A 21,149-nucleotide genomic window follows, 5' to 3' on the forward strand; every position below is an offset into this window, starting at 1 on the left:
ATAGCGCCCTAAATATCTGCATTTGGAACATAACCCCGGGGGAAAACCAGATCAAGATCCCCGCCTGCATAGCTGGAGTCGGATGAGGGATATAATTGTCCCCTACACTTTTTCCCAACTAAAGTTTCTCCCAGTCCCACAGGTGAGTCTCCTGGAGGACGGCTATACGTATACCTCACCTCCTCAAGAATGGTTGAACCCCATGCCTTTTCACAGATGTGTTTAGGCTATGAACATTTCAAGCGATTATGTTAATTGTGTCTGTCATTCTGCGCCGACAAGTATTGCCAATGTGTCCTAACACCCCCATCCCCAAAGGGGCCTACACTCACTGTCTATTTGAGTCCCTATATCACGCTCTCCCATGTTCAATCAGGCTTTCATTAAGCGCAACTACTCACCCGTAAGGATCTCAAGGCGCTCTGGGGGGGAGGGGGGAGGGGGTAGCAGGCTTCAGTGCATCAAGGGGGGGTCTGTCGAAGAGGTTTCTTGCGGACGGGGAGCGATGTCGTCTGTCTGAGGTGGAGCGGCAGGGCGTTCCAGTCTCGGGCCGCGAGGAAGGAGAAGGAGCGGCCTCCTGATCTGGTCCTTCTGGTGCGGGGGACAACAGCGTAGGAGAGCTGGACAGATTGTTGGGTCCTCTGGGCCATGTGGAATTTGAGTCTGCTGTTCAGCTATGCTGGTCCGGTGTCATGGAGGGCCTTGTGGGCGTGGGCGAGCATCTTGAAGGCCACTCTAGCTTCGATGGGGAGCCAGTGGAGTGTGTGAAGGTGCTGGGAGATGTGGCAGTGTCTTGGCAGGTCGAGGACCAGTTTTGCGGCGGCGTTCTGGATGTTCTGTATCGTGCGGCGAGGTTTTTATTTATTCCAGCGTAGAGTGCGTTGCTGTTGTCGAGTCTGCTGGTGACCAGGGCGTGAGTGACGGTCTTTCTGTGTTCAAGGGGGATCCATTTGAAGGTCTTACATAGGAGGCGGAGGGTGTGGAAGCATGAGGACGAAACAGAGTTGATCTGGCGGACCATTTTGAGCTCAGAGTCCAGGATGATTCCCAGGTTGCGTGCATGGTCCATGGGGTGGGCGGGATTCCGAGGGTGGGGGCCACCAGGTGTCATTCCATGCGTCAGGGTTTGGGCCCATGATGAGTACTTCTGTTTTTTTGGTGTTTAGTTGTAGGTAGCAGTTTTTTCATCGATTTGGCGACGGCTTCCATGCCTTCTCGAAAATTGTGTCTGGCGGTATTGGGTTCGTTGGATAGGGAGAGGATGAGTTGGATGTCGTCTGCGTATGACACAATGTTGAGCCCGTTGGTTCTGCCGACGGGGGAGAGCAGAGCCATGTAGACGTTGAAGAGTGTAGGGTTGAGGGAGGACTACTGGGGGACTCCGCAGGTGGTAGGTGTAGGGTCAGAGAGGAAAGGGGGGAGTCTGAGGACAGATGGGACAGAGCCTTGTTCAAAGCTCTGTCCCATGTGCACGACTGTATAGTTGTTGAGCTGTTGAAACTTTTCCCATTCCGCTTCCCTCCCCCGAGTAAACACTTCTTTATGCCAACTTTGTCTCCACACCCATTATAACTGCATGCACTAACAGCCACCTCCCACCTCCATTATATGGAGTACCTCAGCGTGTCACACTCTAAACTATTCAGGTCTACAATACAGGGGTTGCAACCACCACCCCAGCTCTGGTGGGCAGGAAGCTCCCCTCTCGGGCCAGAGTGGAGCCACTCTAGAGTATGGTGTACCCCCAAATTTGAAAAGCAAAGAAAATCAAGAATTGGAGAAACTCTGTAATAGCGCAAAACTCAGGTTCGTTTGTAGATACTGCTAATTTGGGTGATCCACTGACTCCTATGGTAGCCCCAATATCTTCAGATTTTGAGGGCTGTTTTCCTTTCTGTGGCTCCGACCAAGGAGTGTTTCTCCCCCAACAAGTGTGCAGATCAGTTTACTATAGCATTCTGTTGCTGTGCTAGGCTCATGGCCAGGGTTGCTCAGTCTTCCAGGTCTCTGCTGGGCCGTTCACCACAATGTCACTGTTGCCGCACCACTTACACCTGCATGTGTGTCACCGGTCGCATGTGTCAGAACACGCTTGCATAGCAGTGCTTTTCCCTCCCACTCCTGGCTGCCATCATTGTGGTTGACATGATTGCCTCTACTAGGGCTTTGGCTTCCTCTACTTCGGTCAGCTGTTCGATGCCCAGTGTTCCGGCATGCCGGACCGCCACCCGGGGTTCTGATTGGCTCCCCTATGTGCGTCTGCTAGCCGTGTGGGTCCTGCCTCTCCTCTGGGTCATGTGAGAATTTCTCTATCTGCTGAGATGGGCGAGAGGGCGGCCTCCACCTTGTGTTTCCACCAGGACTCAGGCTTCTTCAAGTCTCTCACAAAAAGGTACACTGTGTCCCCTTGGAGCGCTTAAGGTCTTGTGGGGAAACGGAGCGTGTATCACAGCTCCATTGCTTACACTGAGTATATATTCCACATTTGTAGAGCACAAACTTATCGCTCCAGAGGGTATCCAGACGCTGTAAGGCAAAGGTGCCTACAAGGCGTCGGATTCAAATATCATTCATACTGGTAGGGATTTTGTAAGAGTGCTTGATCTGGAGAAGCACAAACTCAGGATTCAAACCATAATACAGTGGTTAAAGTTGGCTTTACTAATAATAATTTATTTCTACCTAAACAAACTATTTTTCGAAACATTCGGATAATGAAAGACTGGGAAAAAGCATAATTTTCTAAACTGTTTCCTGCAATCTGCATGCAGCTCTTTGATGGCATTTCTTTGCTCACTGCGCTATATTAGAATTGTAACTTATGAATAAAAGGATCTCTACGACAAAAGCAGTAGCCCAATAAGCTAGCCACATAACCTGTGATGTGCATGGTACACATTGTTTGCAGCAGGCATGTTAGCCCTCCACCCTACTTTGGATGAGTCAAAACTCCCACTAGACAAAACACTGTTCATTCTCTAGCAGAAAGAGTAAGCACCAGTGTTATCTTGACATTTTTGATGTTGCCTGAAACGTTCTTGATATAAACGGAACTCTGCAGCATTGCTTTTGAACCCGTAACATTTTACAAAACATCTTAGCAAAGCTGGCCCCCAGTAACAAAACCAGCCCCCAGGAACAAACCTGGCCCACACCCTTCCCGCCTCCCGGGGAAGTGCCCGACCCCCGGTACGTCAGTCTGGTGTTGGCAAGGCGAGCTGTAAGCAGAAAGAGCATGAGGAGTTTGTCTGTGCGGTGGTCAATGGATATTTAGGATCAGTGGTACTCAACCTTTTGACTTCTAATTTTAACTATAACATCAATATAACCTGCATTTCTAAAATGTTTCCCCATCTGTGTTTTCAGCCTATATGAAAATGTATGCATGTTTGATGATTATGACTGCATATTTTCTCAACAAGTTTTGTTTTGTTATATTTTTGTTTAGTAACATTTTAATCATTCTTAAATGAGGGTCACGGGTTTCTCAACTGGTGCTATCCCCTGGAAGTCTTCCCCTACACGTTACACATGGCGGTCTCTAACAGATTCCACCCAAGCACCATCTCTGTGCTTGTTCAATGGGCTCTTGGTTCTGGCTGGTTGGGTGGGACGCTCAAAGTGACATCTCCTGCTCACTCTTGAAGGAAAACTGTATCTCAGATGCTTGACAGACAATGAAAGGGCTATTCGCAAAGGTAACTTACACTTGTGAGTAAATTTACATCTGTCATATACTCTTACACTTTTGAATATTTTTACTACTTTCGGTTAGTCACAAAATCTGAGCATAAAGTTCCCAAATAGTGTAACTTACAATTATCCACCCCCTGAAAAATGGGGTGGAACCTAAGTTACAAGTTGAAAACTCCCTAAGGTAAAGTATAGGAAAGTTTAAAAATGTTTATTAAACTCGAAAAAAAGATTACAAATATTTTTATGGTAAATAATAATACAAATTAAATTTTACATATGCATTATAAATATAGAACGAAATAAAAAAATACTACAGTACTATATTCGTAATGTTCAATTAAATATTTCATTATTGTAAATATAAATTAAATGTAAATTAGTTTTATGAATTTTACGTGAAAATATAAATAACACCCTCAAGTAAAAAAATATTATGCATCAATAATTAGTGAGTGTTGCAACAGAAGTGGTGGGCCGTGTGTGGTACTGGCCTTAGTACAGCTCTGAACTGGACTACTCTACTACCGTTTTGGTTCCCTCTTTGGCTGTAGTATTAGAGAAGAGTAAATTGTGAATAGCTAAGGGATTATTCTTTTGTGGGTGGGTTGATGCTTCTCCTTAAACTCCTCCCTGCCCCTCTCTAACCCCCCTAAACCCCTCTCTACTCCTCCCTTAACCAATATTAATTAGTCGCATATTCCAACCACGTTCAGTAATAAAACATATATCTGTATGTGCGAAGACTTCGCAGTCGGGCATAGATCTCCGCACATATAGGTATAAGAGATGCAGAGAAGTGTGGCTCAATGGTTAGAGCGGCAGACCCTGATGCAGAAGTCTGGCCCGGGACCAGGGTTCAATTCCCGCCTCGGCGAGTCTTAGGCTCAATTTCCTCGGACATGATAATTCTCGCCTCGGTGCCTATTCTAATCATGGGTCCCACTCTGCAACTCTGGGCAATAGCTTGCTTAATCTCCACAACGGCCCCAACAACGCTAGGATGCCTGGCTTCACCTTGGGGGTGCCCAGGAGTGGACACCTCTTAGGGAAAGCCAGGGTGGGTTCCTCAGCGGTATTCGTACAAGCGCCGAGATGCCTCCGGATAGTCGTGCGCTATACAAGTACGTAATTATCTTATCTTATCTATATTAGAGGCTCTCTGCACCTACAATTGTGGATGGAATTTTGTAGTTCACTTTGTAGTACTACAAAATGCAGTTTGTGACTAGGCCCCAGTGTGTGTGGTGGCAGGGCATAAATGTTGGTGAACAAATGTTTGTTCACATATATGTGCCCTCCCCTTCATGCCTAGAGCCTAGAAGTCAATTGAGAGGAGCTGTGTCTCTGAGTAGAAGGGAAGCTTTTCTGGGCACTGTTATAGAGATCATGCCTTACAGTGATGAGGCCCCTTTTCATTTCAGTGTGAAAACTGTTCTGTAAATTTGTCATGAAGTTATGATAAGCAAGACCATGAAAACATACATTCAGTGATAGATTAGTGATTGTTTAGTTTAGAAGTTATTCCAGGGATGCCATAAATATTATGAGGGTTTCACTTCATAATTCAATTATTTATTTTTTGTAATCCCTTGCTTTTAGGTTTCTTTATTTTAGTAGCGGGTCCCTAAACGCATACGGGACAACAGCATGTGCTATCTGTTTGAAATTGCTTGCCAGCTATTTCGAGCACAAGGCCAAAGCCAAGAAGATTTGTCGGCGACAGTACACAATTCTGGCACTAGTCCGTGAAGGCAAAATGCTTTGCGGAGCCTCAGAGAGTCTTGCTGAAGGCTTCTTCAGATAAGCGGTACAAAAGGGGGTGGTGATGGACGGAGCATCTGAATCAATCAAACACTCACACCCAGTCAAAAGATCTGGGTTTAATCCATCACCGTTCTTTAGCCCACTCTGCCACCCCAGTTCTGACATGACTATATGGAAATCAGTCTGACACTGTGCCTCATGGGAACAGTCCAGCCCGAACTGCCAAGCCATGTCTTCCCTGGAACGGAAACAAGCTTCCGAGGACCGGTTTCTGGCATTCCAGCCGTCTTCAGCCCGGCTTGCTTGAATCCAGTGGCAAAGTGAGCAAGGGACTCACGTCTGAGCATACCCTGCCACACTTATGGCGGCCAAAAGCGGTAAAAAAGGGGGTGGTGATGGACAGAGCATCTGAATCAATCAAACACTCACACCCAGTCAAAAGATCTCCGTCCATCACCACCCCCTTTTGTACCTCTTCGGGGGGGGGGGGGGTTCTCTCTCACTCAATGGCCACTTTAAGAAGCTTTTATAGTATCAGCTTCTGATCTTACCTTACATGAGGAGTTTCTGACATAATATATATACATCAGTAAGTTAGACCTAAGATTCATAGCATAAACTAATAGGGTAAAAATACACCAATTCAGACTAAATTGTTCATGTTATTATTGTTATCTGACCTTGAAATATAGATAACAAGGCACTTGTCTCAGGCTGATCAACTCACATCTTGTGTTTCCTTGTTTTAAAAAACTTAAAGAAAATCGTCCCCTTCCTACCTTTTGACTTGCTGATAAACTGTGGTTACCTCTCTTGCAATAACAAAGCTGGACTATTGTAATGCTTTTTATCCAGCAGGGTCTCCCAAATAATCTCCAGAGACGGCAAAATGCTGCAGTCCGACTCCTCAAAAATATCAGAAAATTTGAGCCAGTCTCTAAGGCCATGGAAGAACCACATTGGATTACTATTAAAGGGAGAGTAGCTTTTAAACGCTCTGCATAGCTCACAAATCGCGAAATCACTCTGGCCCTGCTTTTCTTAAGAACAAAATGGCTTGGTACACCCCTTATAAAAAACTTCGATCAGCCACAGCCAGAAAAGGGTCTGTTCTGTTAATTCCTAAAGCCTCCTAGGGGAGATTGAAGCTTTTCATAAGCCACGTCCAGTCTCTGGGAGAAATCAGCCCAATTTCCTTACTTTCTAAAACTTCCTAAAAACGTGTCTGTTTACTTTTACCTTGTATTTTTTGTTTACATTTGTTTATTGTTTTTTTTTGCATTCATTATGACAGTTATAGTTCAGTACATTAGTGCGATGCTGTGAAGACTCAATAACCATAAAATCCAGGTATACATTCTGCTTACTTTTCTCTTGTAGTGCGGACTCTAGGCAGTTTTCATCCTTTCAGGCAGATGGCATCGCAAAATTTGCGATTCCTTATTTTACGAATGCATTTAAGGAATCCCAAATTGCGATTCCTTAAATGCAATGTAGGTAGCACCCAAGTTGTGCGAATTTATGCTTAAGGAATCGCAAATTAACACCAACTTCAGGTTGGTGGTAATTTGCAATTTCTGTGAAAAATGCACTTTTTTGCATTTTTCAAAGTGTCATGTGGCACACATACATGCCCTTAGCGCCACATGTGCACACATGTTAATTTCAGGGGTGCAAAAGGGTGTCCTATTGACACCCTTGCAAACTTGAAATTGCATTCTCAATTTGCTATTCTCTAATTGAGAATCGCAAATTGAGAATGTCTTCCCATTCATTCCTATGGGACTTCTAGCCCATAGGGATGAATGGGAAGGTATTCCTTATTTGCGAATCTCAATTTGTGATTTGCAAATAAGGAATAGGTGGAATTCGCAAAATATTTTGCTAATCCTACCTACATTGCGTTTTTCGATTCTCTAATTGCGATTCCCTAAAAATCGCAATTTGAGAATCGCAAAACATGTATTACCTACATATGGCCCTATGTGTTTTATCAATGTCATTGTCTGGATGAGTTAACTCCTTCACATGTTACTAGAAAGAAAACATGTGGTATCTCGATCCGAGACAGACATGTCAATGATCAAGCTGTCAAAAATACTAACATTCTGTAAGAAGCTCCACATTATTTGCGTCATCTTTAGCTCATGCTTACTTTAAGCGGTCACTGTATGATCTTGAAACAGAGATAATAGGAACTTGCATCAGCCGTATATCACCGTAGCTGTTTGCAAAGTCATTCTTTAGCTTAATTGACATTCTCACAAATTCTGTGATAGAGAATGGCATTGATTATCTGGGAAACAAGCTAGTCACACTAACTAAAATGGAAACTGCAGCTAAAATTAAACTTCTCCAGTACGCAGTGCTTAATTTGAGCCAGTGGTTTCCAGTGGGGGCCACTGGAACTTATTTTTGGGAACCAGCCCTTTTTTTCTGCATCGTATATTTACCATTTGCAAGAGGGAGAAAGCAAACTGATTGGAAAGACTTAGGAAGAAAAAGATGGTAAAACCATCACAAAAGGAGAAATCGAGGACCTGCAAGAGCAAGAAAAAAAGGGGACGGGAGTGTCTGGTAGGGGAATAAAGACAACCTGCCTTGATATTCGGCGCGCTGATGTGTATTTGCACCGGCAAACCACTTCTAGGCAGGGGTCCGGCAGCGGCACTCTCTTTCACAAATTAAGCACTGGTCCCAGGTATTCACACCACCTCTGAAACTAGGGCGTTCCGAGGGTGTCCCTTCCCAATAGCGAGCCTGAGCCCTATATAAGAATGTTTTGCAACCGCAATTGTGGTCCCAAAACACTCGCAATTTACCACCCTCTTGAAGAGGGTGGTAAACCATTCACAAACGGGAAGGGGTCCCAATGGACTCGCAATTTGCGAGTCGCAATTGCCAATGGTTGTACATCTGGCCCTAAGTGTGCACTAAATCATGGGGTATAGCAATACCCAATTATAAATAAATATGTCAAAATAGCTGGCAAGCAATTTCAAACAGATAGTAAATACTGTTGTCGCAGGTATTCACACCACCTCTGAAACTAGGGCGTTCCGAGGGAGTCCCTTCCCAATAGCGAGTCTGAGCCCTATATAAGAATGTTTTGCAACCGCTATTGCAAAACATTCGCAGTTTACCACCCAGTTTAAGAGGGTGGTAAACTATTCACAAACGGGAAGGGGTCCCAATGGATTCGCAATTTGCGAGTCGCAATTGCCAATTGTTGTACATCTGCCCTAAGTATGCACTAAATCATGGAGTACAGCAATACCTAATTTAAAATAAATATGTCAAAATGTATATTTTGTTTCATTAATAAACGTTCATTTGGATTACCACTGCTCCCTGTTAGTAACCCGGAAACAAGCACCTGTCTAGGCCGATATGCTCAGTGGGTTGCATCGGGCAGCAATAACCTGTACGTCCACATTCACTTTGATGCACTGAACTACATTTTGAAGAAATAGATCCTGAACAGCAATCAGCATTGGCACGTTTTTTAATTGTATTCTGAACTACGTTCAGGCATCGATGGGTGGGAAAGCAAACCTTGTAGAGCTAGGCCACAGACCTAGTTTACGCAACAGCACTACTACTTGGCGCTAGGCGAGCAGTACTCCCGCCACTGGGGGACGTTTGTTGAATTACAGACATGCACAGACATGACTGCAATGAAGAAATCCAGCACAATGATGTAATGTTTCATGAGTTGCATCAAAAGGACCTGGACCAAAGCTCACAGTGAGTGCACTTACACTCTGTATATATGCTCACTTTTTATTACCACTGTGTCACCTGCTCTAATTCACCCTGTACACCTCACTTGGATCAGATGAATGACTAAATCTGAAACAAAGAGAAAAGTAGCTTTGGTTGACTCTTTCTTTCTAATTAATTATTATATGGTACTGGTTAGAAATGGGAAACACATACATCTGGTTACATCTGAACCACAAAGGAGATACTTGCTAAATGAGTCCCACTGGACAGCTGTTTTGTTATATATATTTACTGTGGTCCCCGGTGGGCATATAGGGTTGTCTATGTTTCACTTACACAGAGCTTGGGAAGAAAGCAGCGCCATGTGCCCTCTTCCTCTTACACAACAGAGGGGGGCAACTTTAATTGCTGTGCTGCAGTGCATCAAACATATATATATATATATACATCTGGCTCAGAATTCTAAGATCTTAGCTTATGAGGCAGAAGAAAGATCAAAATTTAACAGGGAATAACGGCCCTGTAATTAGTGGAGCATTAATGTTTTGAAAAGTTCAGCACCAAAAACAGCAATTTCCGAGAAACCTATAATAAATGCTATTTATCACACAGACCCTGCGGTGGTGGCTATCATTGGATGCAATACATATTGCAGTATTCTCCAGACCACTTATAATGAAGGCCTTATTGGTAAATTAAATATTTAAAGCATATTGTGCCAGGAACATTGGTCAAAACTCTGAAGAGGTGGCGGGTTCTCAGCAAGGACCGTCTAATAAATCTTGATGAAAACAGTTTATTAACATCGATCAAAATAAGGTAGGATAAAAATACCACTATCTGAGGGATGCAGGAGAGAACTGTGTTCTATTCAAGGATGCTTTGGAAGGTGCCATGATATATTATACCACAATACTCCGCTAACTTGTGAAAAATTGATAGGATGGAAGATCAATTTATACTGGGATCTTAGCACACTTTGCAGTTTTCCATAATGCCCCAGAGCAAGTGTGCATGAAGTATTATTTAACACACATTCAACAGGTTTGGCAATCCAAGCTTTAACAGGGTATGCAACGTTTATAACACCCAATTATTACTGGTGTCAGTACTTTCATATAACTTGTAAAGCTGATCTCTACACAAACAGAGGTTTGCATATGGTTCAGCATTATCCAGCTCACTCATGCTTAAGGCCATAAAGGTTTGTTGTGGCACAGTCCCCTAAATATCCTTTTAAACTGTATTTAAATGCCTTTTTTTTGTTTTAAATTTAAAGTACCAATGTTACTGTACTAAGGAACAGACAAATGTCCCATTTGTCACTGACATGCCATGAACATGTAAGGGAGAGCAGCCTGCTACTTTGCAGAGTGGTTGTTAAATCATGTCATCATTGACCATGTGTTCTGGCAAAATGTTCTTTACAATTTGACATTCATGTTCAACTATTTCTTCAGAAGAACCCATGTCTATAGAAAATGTTCTTTAAATGCAATGTGATTGTGGAAAATGTCCCCCTCCCCAAAAAATTCAGTTGATTGCTTCCAATCCTTTTATAGCACAGCATAGCATTTATGCTCTGTTTTGGTTCTGATTTTGCTCACCATTTGGGCCAAATCATAAATGTTACCTAGTTCTCACAAAAGACTGAGGATGTCTGTTTTGGAGACTTGTATGGCCGATAGCAAGACGCAGCAGGGGCCGTATTGTGAATAGGGTGCACTTATCCAAAACAGGGAAAGTGAGCCCAAAAACATTGTGTGTGCTGCCCCCAGGCCAGTCGCAAACTCACGCTGCCCTGGGGGCAGCACATTCAAGTGAAAAAAAGAGCAGCTTTTAAAGCAGCCGCTAAGTGTTCCACTGTGCAGATGGCACCTGCCTACACTTTTAAGAGGGAATTACAGATCCCCTTGCAGGCGGGTGCAGTGAGTGACTGCACCCGCCTGCAAAGGGATGTCTGGGTAGTCCATAGGACCCCCCTATGACCTCTTCAGAGGGATGCCATCAGAGAGTGCACCAGCAGTGCACTTCCTGACAGCTTCTTTGCCTCTGCACGTGCATCTATAATCCATCGCGGGTGCAAAGGTAAAAAGATTCCCTGATTTGCATGGGGCCATGCCCCCATGCAAATGAGGGGATGCCCTCGGGTGATAGCATTGGTGCTATATATGCGCCAGCGCTATCAGTATTACAGTAGGGCAGCACACACGTCTGTGGCTCTCTATAATACCAAAGTGCCAAAGCGGGCGCACATCTCCGTTGTGCCCTTGGAGCACTTCTGTAATACGGCCCCCAATAAGTGACCCTAATCTGACAATTACTATTTTTCAAGAGACCTATTGGATTGATATCTTGCAAAGACACACACTGGAATTTATAATGATGTAGTTCACTAGCAGTGTTTATGTATTTATGTGTTTATAAAGCAGTCTACATGAGAGGTTTGAGGCATCGGACTGGGGCATGTTGGAGTTTTGTTGTATTTTTGCACTGATGATTTCCTCCTACCTATTGAATGTACCTCTGTTCCAACTAGAAATGTTACCCAAATCCAACAGTTTTATGTAAAGGGAATGTATCTTTTGCATTCAAATTTGAAATTGAAAGAAAAATAGTATTGGCGAAACTCCCGGACAATACCCAATATGTTCATCTGAAGCAGTGATACTCAAAATACGGCCCGAGGGCCGCATGCGGCCCTCCTGATCTTTACATGCCCCCTGGTTGAACAGCAGCACTAGGCTGATGTTTACTTTACAAAGCACTAATGCTTATAAAGATATTAAATAAATGGGAAGCATTTAGCTACAATCGAACTGAAGTAAAAAACAAAGAAGCATTGACATTGTAGTGATCACTTGTCTTTAAAAATTAAAGTGTTCTTAAAGTAAATTTGCAACAAATGTGTAAAAATATAATAAAGGCCCTTCAAAATTAACAGCAAAATATAAAAGTGCATTGCAAATTTTCTTTTTATGTGTAAATATGTATGCACCAGCCTCCCCATCCCACCGCCTCCATTCCCCCGGACAATAATGCCAATACACAAAGTAAAATAAAACAATTGCCCAGGGTCATACAGTGTGGTCAAGTGCAGAAGCTGGGATTGCTTCCAAGTGCAATTCTACCATTAAATTTACATGTCGCGCCCCTACACCCACCTCATAACTCCCAAACCCCCGACTGCCACCATGCTGGCATCAGTGCAGCCCACGGTCACACAACATATTAACTTTTTGGCCCCTGGGAAAATGTTTGTGAGTACGTATGATCTAAAGGGAATCTTTCGATCATGTAGCAAATGAGATTGATAGCTTGATGGTTTCCACAAGACATGAAGGCAATCTCATTCCCGGATTAGCATTCCTGTCTTGTCACAACTCAAATAGCTTCTGGTGGAATCAGCAGCACTGGTGTCTGGAATAGTATGCTATAGATCAGTGTTTCCCAAACTATGGGTTGTGAGCCAATGGTAGGTCACAAGACCATTTTTCAAATGTCAGGTTATGTCTTCTGACAAACTGCTGCTTATTTTTTAACATGGGAATAGGTGTTTTAAACTCCTCTTACTTTGCAGTCAGAAAAAGAAAAGTAGAGTAAATTATGTGACAATCTTGCCGGGGTACCGAGAGTGTATAAGAAAGGCTGTGAGATGCCATTTTTCGTAACAAAAAAAAATTAAATATCTTTAATTGAACTGTACATATTCAGCAGTTAGGAAAGCAAAAATGAAGCACTTTTTCTGTAATTCTGAAGTGCCAAGGAAACAAAGATTTTAATAAGGCCAAAACCAATCAAGACACTACTTGGTGAGGCACAAATGATATATATTCGCTGAAACCCGATTTCCACACAACATTATTTGTGTGCAATATAGTTTTACCAGTAAAACTGTATGTCTGTGCAGATTTAGTGGCTATTTCAATGGGAAATGTGCTGTCTGTGAATGAAAGGGGACTATCACACAATGCTTTATTTATATTTAAAAAAATCGTCTACCTAATGTCCCTTAAAGCTAGATGGGTTGAAAAGTTGTTCTAAAAATTGGAACGCGATTGTAAAAGATTCGTGAAGCACTGCTATAGATAGTCAACGATATATTGCCCTAAGTTTAGTAATTCCTTGCCTGTCAGTTAAATTGGCCTATGTGTGCTTCACCAACCTACCTACAATCAAGACTATTGCATCATTCTTCTGTAAAAGATCCAAAAAATCAGGATGGCCCACTTTTCTCTTACTTGCAGAGTAGACTTAAATCTTACACAGTCCAATGCCATGAGGACCTGAACATTTACTTGACATTCTAAAAAAAAGTTGTTAGTTGAGTCAAGTCTTCTAATTATCACATTGACTCCCTAGTGGAAGGAATTCATTTCAAGGTAGGATGCAAGAAATGTTAACGCATATTTGTGAAGGCTACTTACAACATTTGAGAGAACATAATATCATATCATGTAACTTATGTGAGCTTTGACATCAGCAAGCCAACTTCTTCTCATGAGTTCCAAGATGAAATTTCAAACAAAAAAGAAGGCAGATTGTTTACTTGTAAACCTGCTCATCATTCTGACTCAAACAAAAAATTGGCAGAACTAAGTGAATTAGCAGCAGATGTTGTATGGATTCTGCTGCAGCATCTAACAAGGCACGCTTCCTCCTATGCCAACCTATGAATCAGTTGAAATAGGAGAAAGCAAAAATGGAGTCATGGTGGTACCTTGACATTGTTGATCAACAGAATCACTAACCAAATATAAAAATACATTGTTGTTCAAAAAGAACTCGGTCATATAAATCACCACAGATTCAGAGAGCAGTGTTGAGCTGTGTTAACCCCTTCGATGCTGATGACGGCCCCCAGCCGTCATGCATCACGGGGCTCGTGTGCTGATGACGGCTGGGGGCCGTCATAAACCCGCCCACTCGCGATTCTGACACACAGGCGCAGAATCGCGGCCGCGCCCAAGGGGTTAAAATACAAAAGTTGGCATGAATCAGACCATAAGAAGATATATCCACCAAAGTCAATCTCCCGCTTCCGGCAAGCTAAGGCAGCTACAGTTTGTATCTAAAAGATACTGAGGTGGAAATTTCATGTGAAACACTATTACTATACTACACATTGCCTATCTATGTTCATTAAAGTCTGCTACGACCTACTGACCACATACCTCCCTTCCTTACAAAATGAAAAAGAAAACATGAATCTAAAATGCAAAAAAGTGTAGACAGGCAATGACACTAAAAGAAATGGACATGCTAACACAACACTTAGGAAATTAGAGAGGTAAAACTACAGTAAATGTAAATACAGTATTCTATATAATCCTTGAGATATATTGGTTGGTTTCATTGTGTCTTCTACTTTTGTTCTACTCGCTTCAAGTCATCTTTCTTCAAACCCACTTGACGAGTGACTTCCTCCTAATATTCCAACACCATCTCTGTTCTCAAGCTCCGACTGATGCACTTTTACCTCTCTATTTGAATTCCATATTTGAGTGTACTTAGTATTGACTGCATTGTTTAACAATTTTACAACTGTTATTGAATTTGTATAGTTTGATCAAGATATTGCGAACCTTTATCTAAATACCCTTCGCTGCTTTCATTTTATTATATACTATATCACTTTCCTTCTCTCCTTTTCTCTACATCCCATTTAGGTGAAATAGTTTGCATTGATGATTGAATAGGTATTATTTATTTATTTACTTATTATACCTACGCTTCCCAGCCGAGTGGTCGCTCCCTTTGGCTCCGGTATCGTTTCTGAACGCTTTGTGCTGCTAACTGTGCTGATTGAATTGCCTGCTGTGCACTTTGTATGCCGCTTTGCATATTTAGTAATTTTACATTGCCAGCGCGACTTTGCTGATCTTTTTGCATATTCCCCCAAGCGCCCTCCATTTTGTTGTTGTTGTCCTGATACCTAGCCCGCCCCGCCTCCCAGCTGAGACGCCCTCGCCCCTCCCCCTCCACTATCCATATATGACAGTTGTTCCCGCGCGCAGCGTTCACGCGCAGCGACCGCGCCCAATCCGCGCCGAAGGTGCGCCAAAGGTAAGCCCGTCTACGCCCGTCCGCGCCTGGCCCGCGCCCAGCGCCAGACCCCCTGCCCCTCGCGCTACCCAGCCCTCCCGCATTACCTACGATGCCACCACCCTCCTAGCCCTTAACCCCGGTCGCGCCCCCAACTGCGTCCAAGCCGCTCCTGGACACACCCATGGACCTTTCTCCTGCTACTCCTGCAAAGTCAGCGGAACCATCAACATCTCCGCTACGACCACACCACGGACTCCCGACCCCAACCACCTACAATGCATCCTTCTCAACACCCGATCAGTCCACAGGCACGCCATTGACCTATGGAATCTACTAGACACCATTTCTCCTGACATCGCCTTCCTAACAGAAACATGGATGAATGCTTCCTCCGCACCAGACATCACCATTGCCATCCCAGAAGACTATAAGATCACTCGCAAAGACCGCACCAGCCACACAGGAGGAGGCATCGCTATCGTCCATAAGAAATCAATCCGCATCTCAACCAGCTCTGACGCCAAGCTCGCTAACTCCGAACACCTTCACTTCCAGATCCACATCGACCCCAAAACAACACTCAGAGGCACCCTCCTCTACAGACCACCAGGACCCCGCGCAAAATTCAGTGAAGACATCACGGACTTCATCACCCCACACGCGCTCCCCTCCAAAGACTACATCCTTCTGGGAGACCTCAACTTTCACCTTGAAAAGATCAACGACCGCAACACCGCCACCCTCTTGGACAACCTCGCCAACCTCGGACTTAAACAACTAGTCACTTCCCCCACCCACATCGCAGGCCACACGCTCGACCCCATCTTCACATCCAGCAATAATGTCTCCTTCAGCCACACTACGGATCTCCTCTGGAATGACCACAGCTGCGTTCACTTCACCTACAACAAACCAAAACCCACCATCCACCTCCATCCTACCCTGCAAAGAAACTGGAACAAAATCACCACGGACCAGATCTCCGCATCTCTCCTTCGAAATACCACAGCCCTCTCTTCTAACGCTAACGAAGCCGCCGCCAACCTCACCCTATGGTTATCCAACACCGCCGACACCTTAGCACCACTGAAAAAACGTCAAAGCAAACCTGGCAGCAATAAGGCCTCATGGTTCAACGATGATCTTAAGAAATCCAAGAAACTCTGCCGCTCCCTTGAAAAGGCCTGGAAAAAAGACCCAACCACTAGCACCAAGGACGCCTTCAAAAACGCCACCCGCACACACCACCAACTGATCCGAAAAGCCAAGAAAACAGCATTCAAGGATCGACTCGACAACAACGCCCACAACAGCAAAGAACTTTTCAACATCGTCAAGGAATTTTCCAATCCCTCGGCCAACTCCAACGACATCACCCCCTCTCAAGCCCTCTGCGACTCCCTAGCCTCATTTTTCCATAACAAGATTGCAGACATCCACAACAGCTTTGACAACCAACCCGGAAACCAACACACCCTACCATTTGCTGGACATTCTCCCCCCGTGAACACCCTTAACGACTGGAACCCAATCTCCACTGAGGACACCATCCGCCTGATGAACTCCATCCACTCAGGATCCCCCACAGACCCGTGTCCTCACCACATCTTCAACAAAGCAGACTCCGTCATAGCACCGCACCTCCGAGACGTCATCAACTGCTCCTTCAACTCCGCCACCTTCCCGGAAAGCTGGAAACACGCTGAACTCACCGCCCTTCTGAAAAAACCCACAGCGGACCCCACCGAACTCAAAAATTACCGCCCCATCTCGCTTCTTCCATTCCCGGCCAAAGTCATCGAGAAAGCTGTCAACAACCAGCTCGCCGCCTTCCTCGAAGCCAACAAATCCCTCGACCCCTCACAATCTGGCTTCCGAGCAAAACACAGCACTGAGACCGCCCTCATCGCAGCAACAGACGACATTCGAACTCTACTGGACAATGGAGACACAGTCGCCCTCATCCTCCTTGACCTCTCTGCAGCATTCGACACAGTCTGCCACAGCACCCTTTTACAACGCCTCAATAACATCGGAATCCAAGGAAAAGCACTTGATTGGATCACCTCGTTCCTCACCGGAAGAACCCAGAGAGTCCGCCTCCCACCATTCAAGTCCGATGCCACCAAAGTCATCTGTGGCGTACCACAAGGTTCCTCACTCAGCCCCACCCTCTTCAACGTATACATGAGCCCCCTCGCAGCCATCGCCCGCCAACACAACCTCAACATCATCTCCTACGCGGATGACACTCAACTAATCCTTTCTCTCACCAATGACCCCAGCACCGCCAAAACTAACCTACACGAAGGAATGAAAGAAGTTGCCGAATGGATGAAACAAAGCCGTCTGAAACGGAACTCAGACAAAACAGAAGTCCTCATCTTAGGTACATCCCCCTCCGCATGGGACGACTCCTGGTGGCCGGAAGCCCTCGGAAAAGCACCCATCCCGACAGACCACGCACGGAACTTAGGCGTCATCCTGGATTCCTCACTCTCAATGAACAGACAAGTCAGCGCCGTATCCTCTTCCTGCTTCAACATTCTTCGCATGCTCAGAAAAACATTTCGCTGGATCCCCTCCGAAACAAGGAAAACAGTCACCCACGCTCTGATCACAAGCCGACTGGACTACGGAAACACCCTCTACGCAGGCACTACCGCTAAACTCCAGAAGAAACTCCAACGAATCCAAAACGCCTCAGCCAGGATCACATTAGACATCCCACGCAACGAACACATCTCTGGTCACCTTAAAGACCTCCACTGGCTACCCGTCAATAAGAGGATCACTTTCCGACTGCTTACCCACGCTCACAAATCACTCTACGACATCGGACCAGAATGCCTCAACTCACGACTGTCCTTCTACACCCCCTCCCGCCAACTACGCTCTTCCAACCAAGCCCTCGCCATTGTACCTCGCATCAACAAGACCACCATGGGTGGCAGATCCTTCTCATACCTGGCTGCTAAAACATGGAACTCACTCCCCGCTTACCTTCGCCTTACCCAGAACCACCTTGCATTCAGAAAGCAACTTAAAACGTGGATATTTGACAAGTAATCCTCCTCCCCTTCCTAAGCGCCTTGAAACCCTCTGGGTATGTAGTGCGCTATATAAATTCTTTGACTTGACTTGACTTGACCTAGTCCATTGTCTGTTGACTTCTCCCCTCTCCCACCCCCCCCCCCACTTCCCGACTGCGCTTACCTGTGCTGGCCGCCGCTGACCAACAAATCACCTTTGGGCGGCACTGGGTCGGCGGGTGAAGAGGGGGTTTTCAGCATTGGGTGCCCAATGTTATCCTATGGGGAAAAACATGTACTGCATTCGGGCCCTTCATTGCAACTTACAGGACCAATCTCCTGGACTTCAGGTGAGTATGTGGCAAGGTCCAGGGCCACATCAACAGGTCACCTCCTCCGGATTCAGAGGTGTGTTAGGGTATCGAGTGTCCAATTCACTTTAAAGGGGAACGGTCTGGTTGCAAAGAGGCTGCATGCTTGGTGTGTAAGATCAGTCAGGAAGTCACCGGAGAAACCCACGGTAGAAGGGGGCTGCACAAAAAGGCTTCAGGCATTGTCGGTAAGTCCACTGTGGGCCAATCCAAGGTGGGTTTTGTCTCTGGAGGGTCGGGGGCCACGATGGCACTGTTGGGCCACTTCAATTCGGTCTTGGGTCACAGGTGCAGTGGTGCTTTCCGATGTCGGGTTTGCGGCAATCCGGAGTCCTCACAGTTCTTTTTGGAGTGCCTGGATGCAGGGGAGAAGCTCCGCTGCTCCACAGAAGTTTCTGGGTCTTTGGTGAAGGCAGTAAGACCTCTCAGGCTTTCGGAGGCACAGCAGCTGCATGACAAGAGGACTTTGGCACAAGTTTGTCAGGAACGGCAGATAGGTCGGCAGGGTTAGCGCCAAGTCAGTTGCTTCTCCACAGTCCTTGTTTCTCGTGGCTGTTCTGTGTCCTTCTTCTTAGGTCAGCAGGAATCTGATTTCCTGGTGCCAGGGGCTACCCGATTTAGGGGTGCTAGGGTAGTAGCCAAGGGGGTACTTACCCCTGGCGTCACTATACCCCCATAAAATCAGGGGGGGAAATGAACCACTTGTCCTGTATTTCCAGGGTCTATGATAACGTGGAAGGAACCACTTTTGTAAAATATACCCCCTACCCCCTACATGCCCACTTCCTACAGGAAGTGGGCATAACCCTGTCACAGAGTTCCTAATTCTGCCATCACCAAGATGGCAGACTCTTACATTTCGTATCCACATCAGGTAGCCCACCATAGCCCAGGTAAGGGGGTTCACATCCAGAAGCCAGATTTGCACACCAAAGGCGATGGGCTCTTTGACTCCCTGCCTTGGAATGCTAAATTAGACGTCATCCTGTTGGAAGGAGGTGTAAACACCTCTGGCCAGAGCCGGCTTTGTTCCTCCTGGGAGCATAGGCTTTCACCCCTGGCAGCCAGAAACTTGTCTGTTGTGCAGGCCTGTCAAAACCAGTCAGCCAGAACACTAGTAGTTGGTACATTTTCAGGGGGCACCTCTTAGGTGCCCTCTGGGTTCATGTATTAATAAATCCATCACTGGAATGATTGTGGGTTTAATAATACAAGATGTCTGATGCCAAATATATTTGATTTCAGCAAAGCCATCTTGTAGCTGGGGTACTCATTTTTGTCCAGTGTTCAGCACGTCCTTAAAATGGCTTCCCTGGTCACTTGTACTGGCATATCTGCTCATGCAGTTATGCCCACACATGTAGTATAGTGCACCCTGCCTTGGGTCTGTAAGGCACTTCATGCAGTGTCTGCAGGCATGGTACAAAGAGAAGTGTGCCATGTCGTGTTTTGACTTTGTCTGTAACAAGACACACAGCCTTCAATGGCAGTCTGTATGGGTTTGGTGAGGCTCTCCTATGGTCGCACAATTCATGCTGCAGCCCTTAGGGACCTTCAATAGTACCACATGCCCTAGGTACCAATAATTCCCTTTACCAGGAACTTACAGAGGGTGCTAAAGGTATTGCCAATTGAGGAACAACTGTACAGTTTACGCAAAGAGATCTGGAACTGGGGACTTGTTTAGCAGGACCCCAGTGCAGTATTTGTCAAAATTGCATCGAATACCAGGCAAGAAATGGTGGTGATCATGGCAAAAAGAGGCACTTTCCTACACTCCCATTGTACCGGACATTCTGGATTGCCTACAAGATTACCTTATTCAGTTTCTCACTCCTCCTATTAGTTTCAGGATGATAGAAGGCACAATGTTAGGCCTGTTGATTCTCTCATTCAGGAATTTCGATATTTCTTTTGATATTTACTGTACTCGATTGTTTATCAAAGTTACACATGGGATTCCCTCAATATCAAAACATTTGTTTAAACAGACATTTCTCACCGTCTCAATATTATTGACCATCTTCAATTCTGGCTTTCTGGAATACATGGCAATCAATATTACAAAATACTCCTCTTCTTTTATTCCATAAATGGGTCCTACTATGTCAAGTGCAATTTCTTCTCAGGGGTTTCCTAACAACACACTCTACTCTATGGATTGTACACACTTTTTGTGCCCCTTATCACTGGTCTTCCAACTTATATATCCAGGCCAGAGCACCAGTAATCTTGCCTTAATCTTTTCCCTTGTTAAGCTGATACCCTATGTCCCTCATGGGGCAATCTCTCACATAAACTTGTGGAAGGAACGAATCTCCTACCAATGATAATTTCTCCTCCATCAACCAATCCATAATTCGTCCCTAACCTACCAATTTTTCCCGCACACTTCACTACAATTTTTATGCCTCTTGGAAAACCTTGACCTCTTTTATGTTGCCTACAACTTTCTCCATTGCTCAATGAAATCCTGAGGCTGCAGATATAGGACCAAAAGTCATCAGTAGGA

General features: G+C 45.1%; 1 protein-coding gene across 1 annotated transcript in view; it reads right to left on the minus strand.

Moving 5' to 3' along the window:
- The window catches only part of SGSM2 (small G protein signaling modulator 2), a 929,300-nt gene that overhangs the window by 89,548 nt on the left and 818,603 nt on the right, over positions 1-21,149 (minus strand). The window lies entirely within an intron of this gene.

Source organism: Lissotriton helveticus, chromosome 3_1 (assembly GCF_964261635.1).
Source record: "Lissotriton helveticus chromosome 3_1, aLisHel1.1, whole genome shotgun sequence".
NCBI lineage: Eukaryota > Metazoa > Chordata > Amphibia > Caudata > Salamandridae > Lissotriton > Lissotriton helveticus.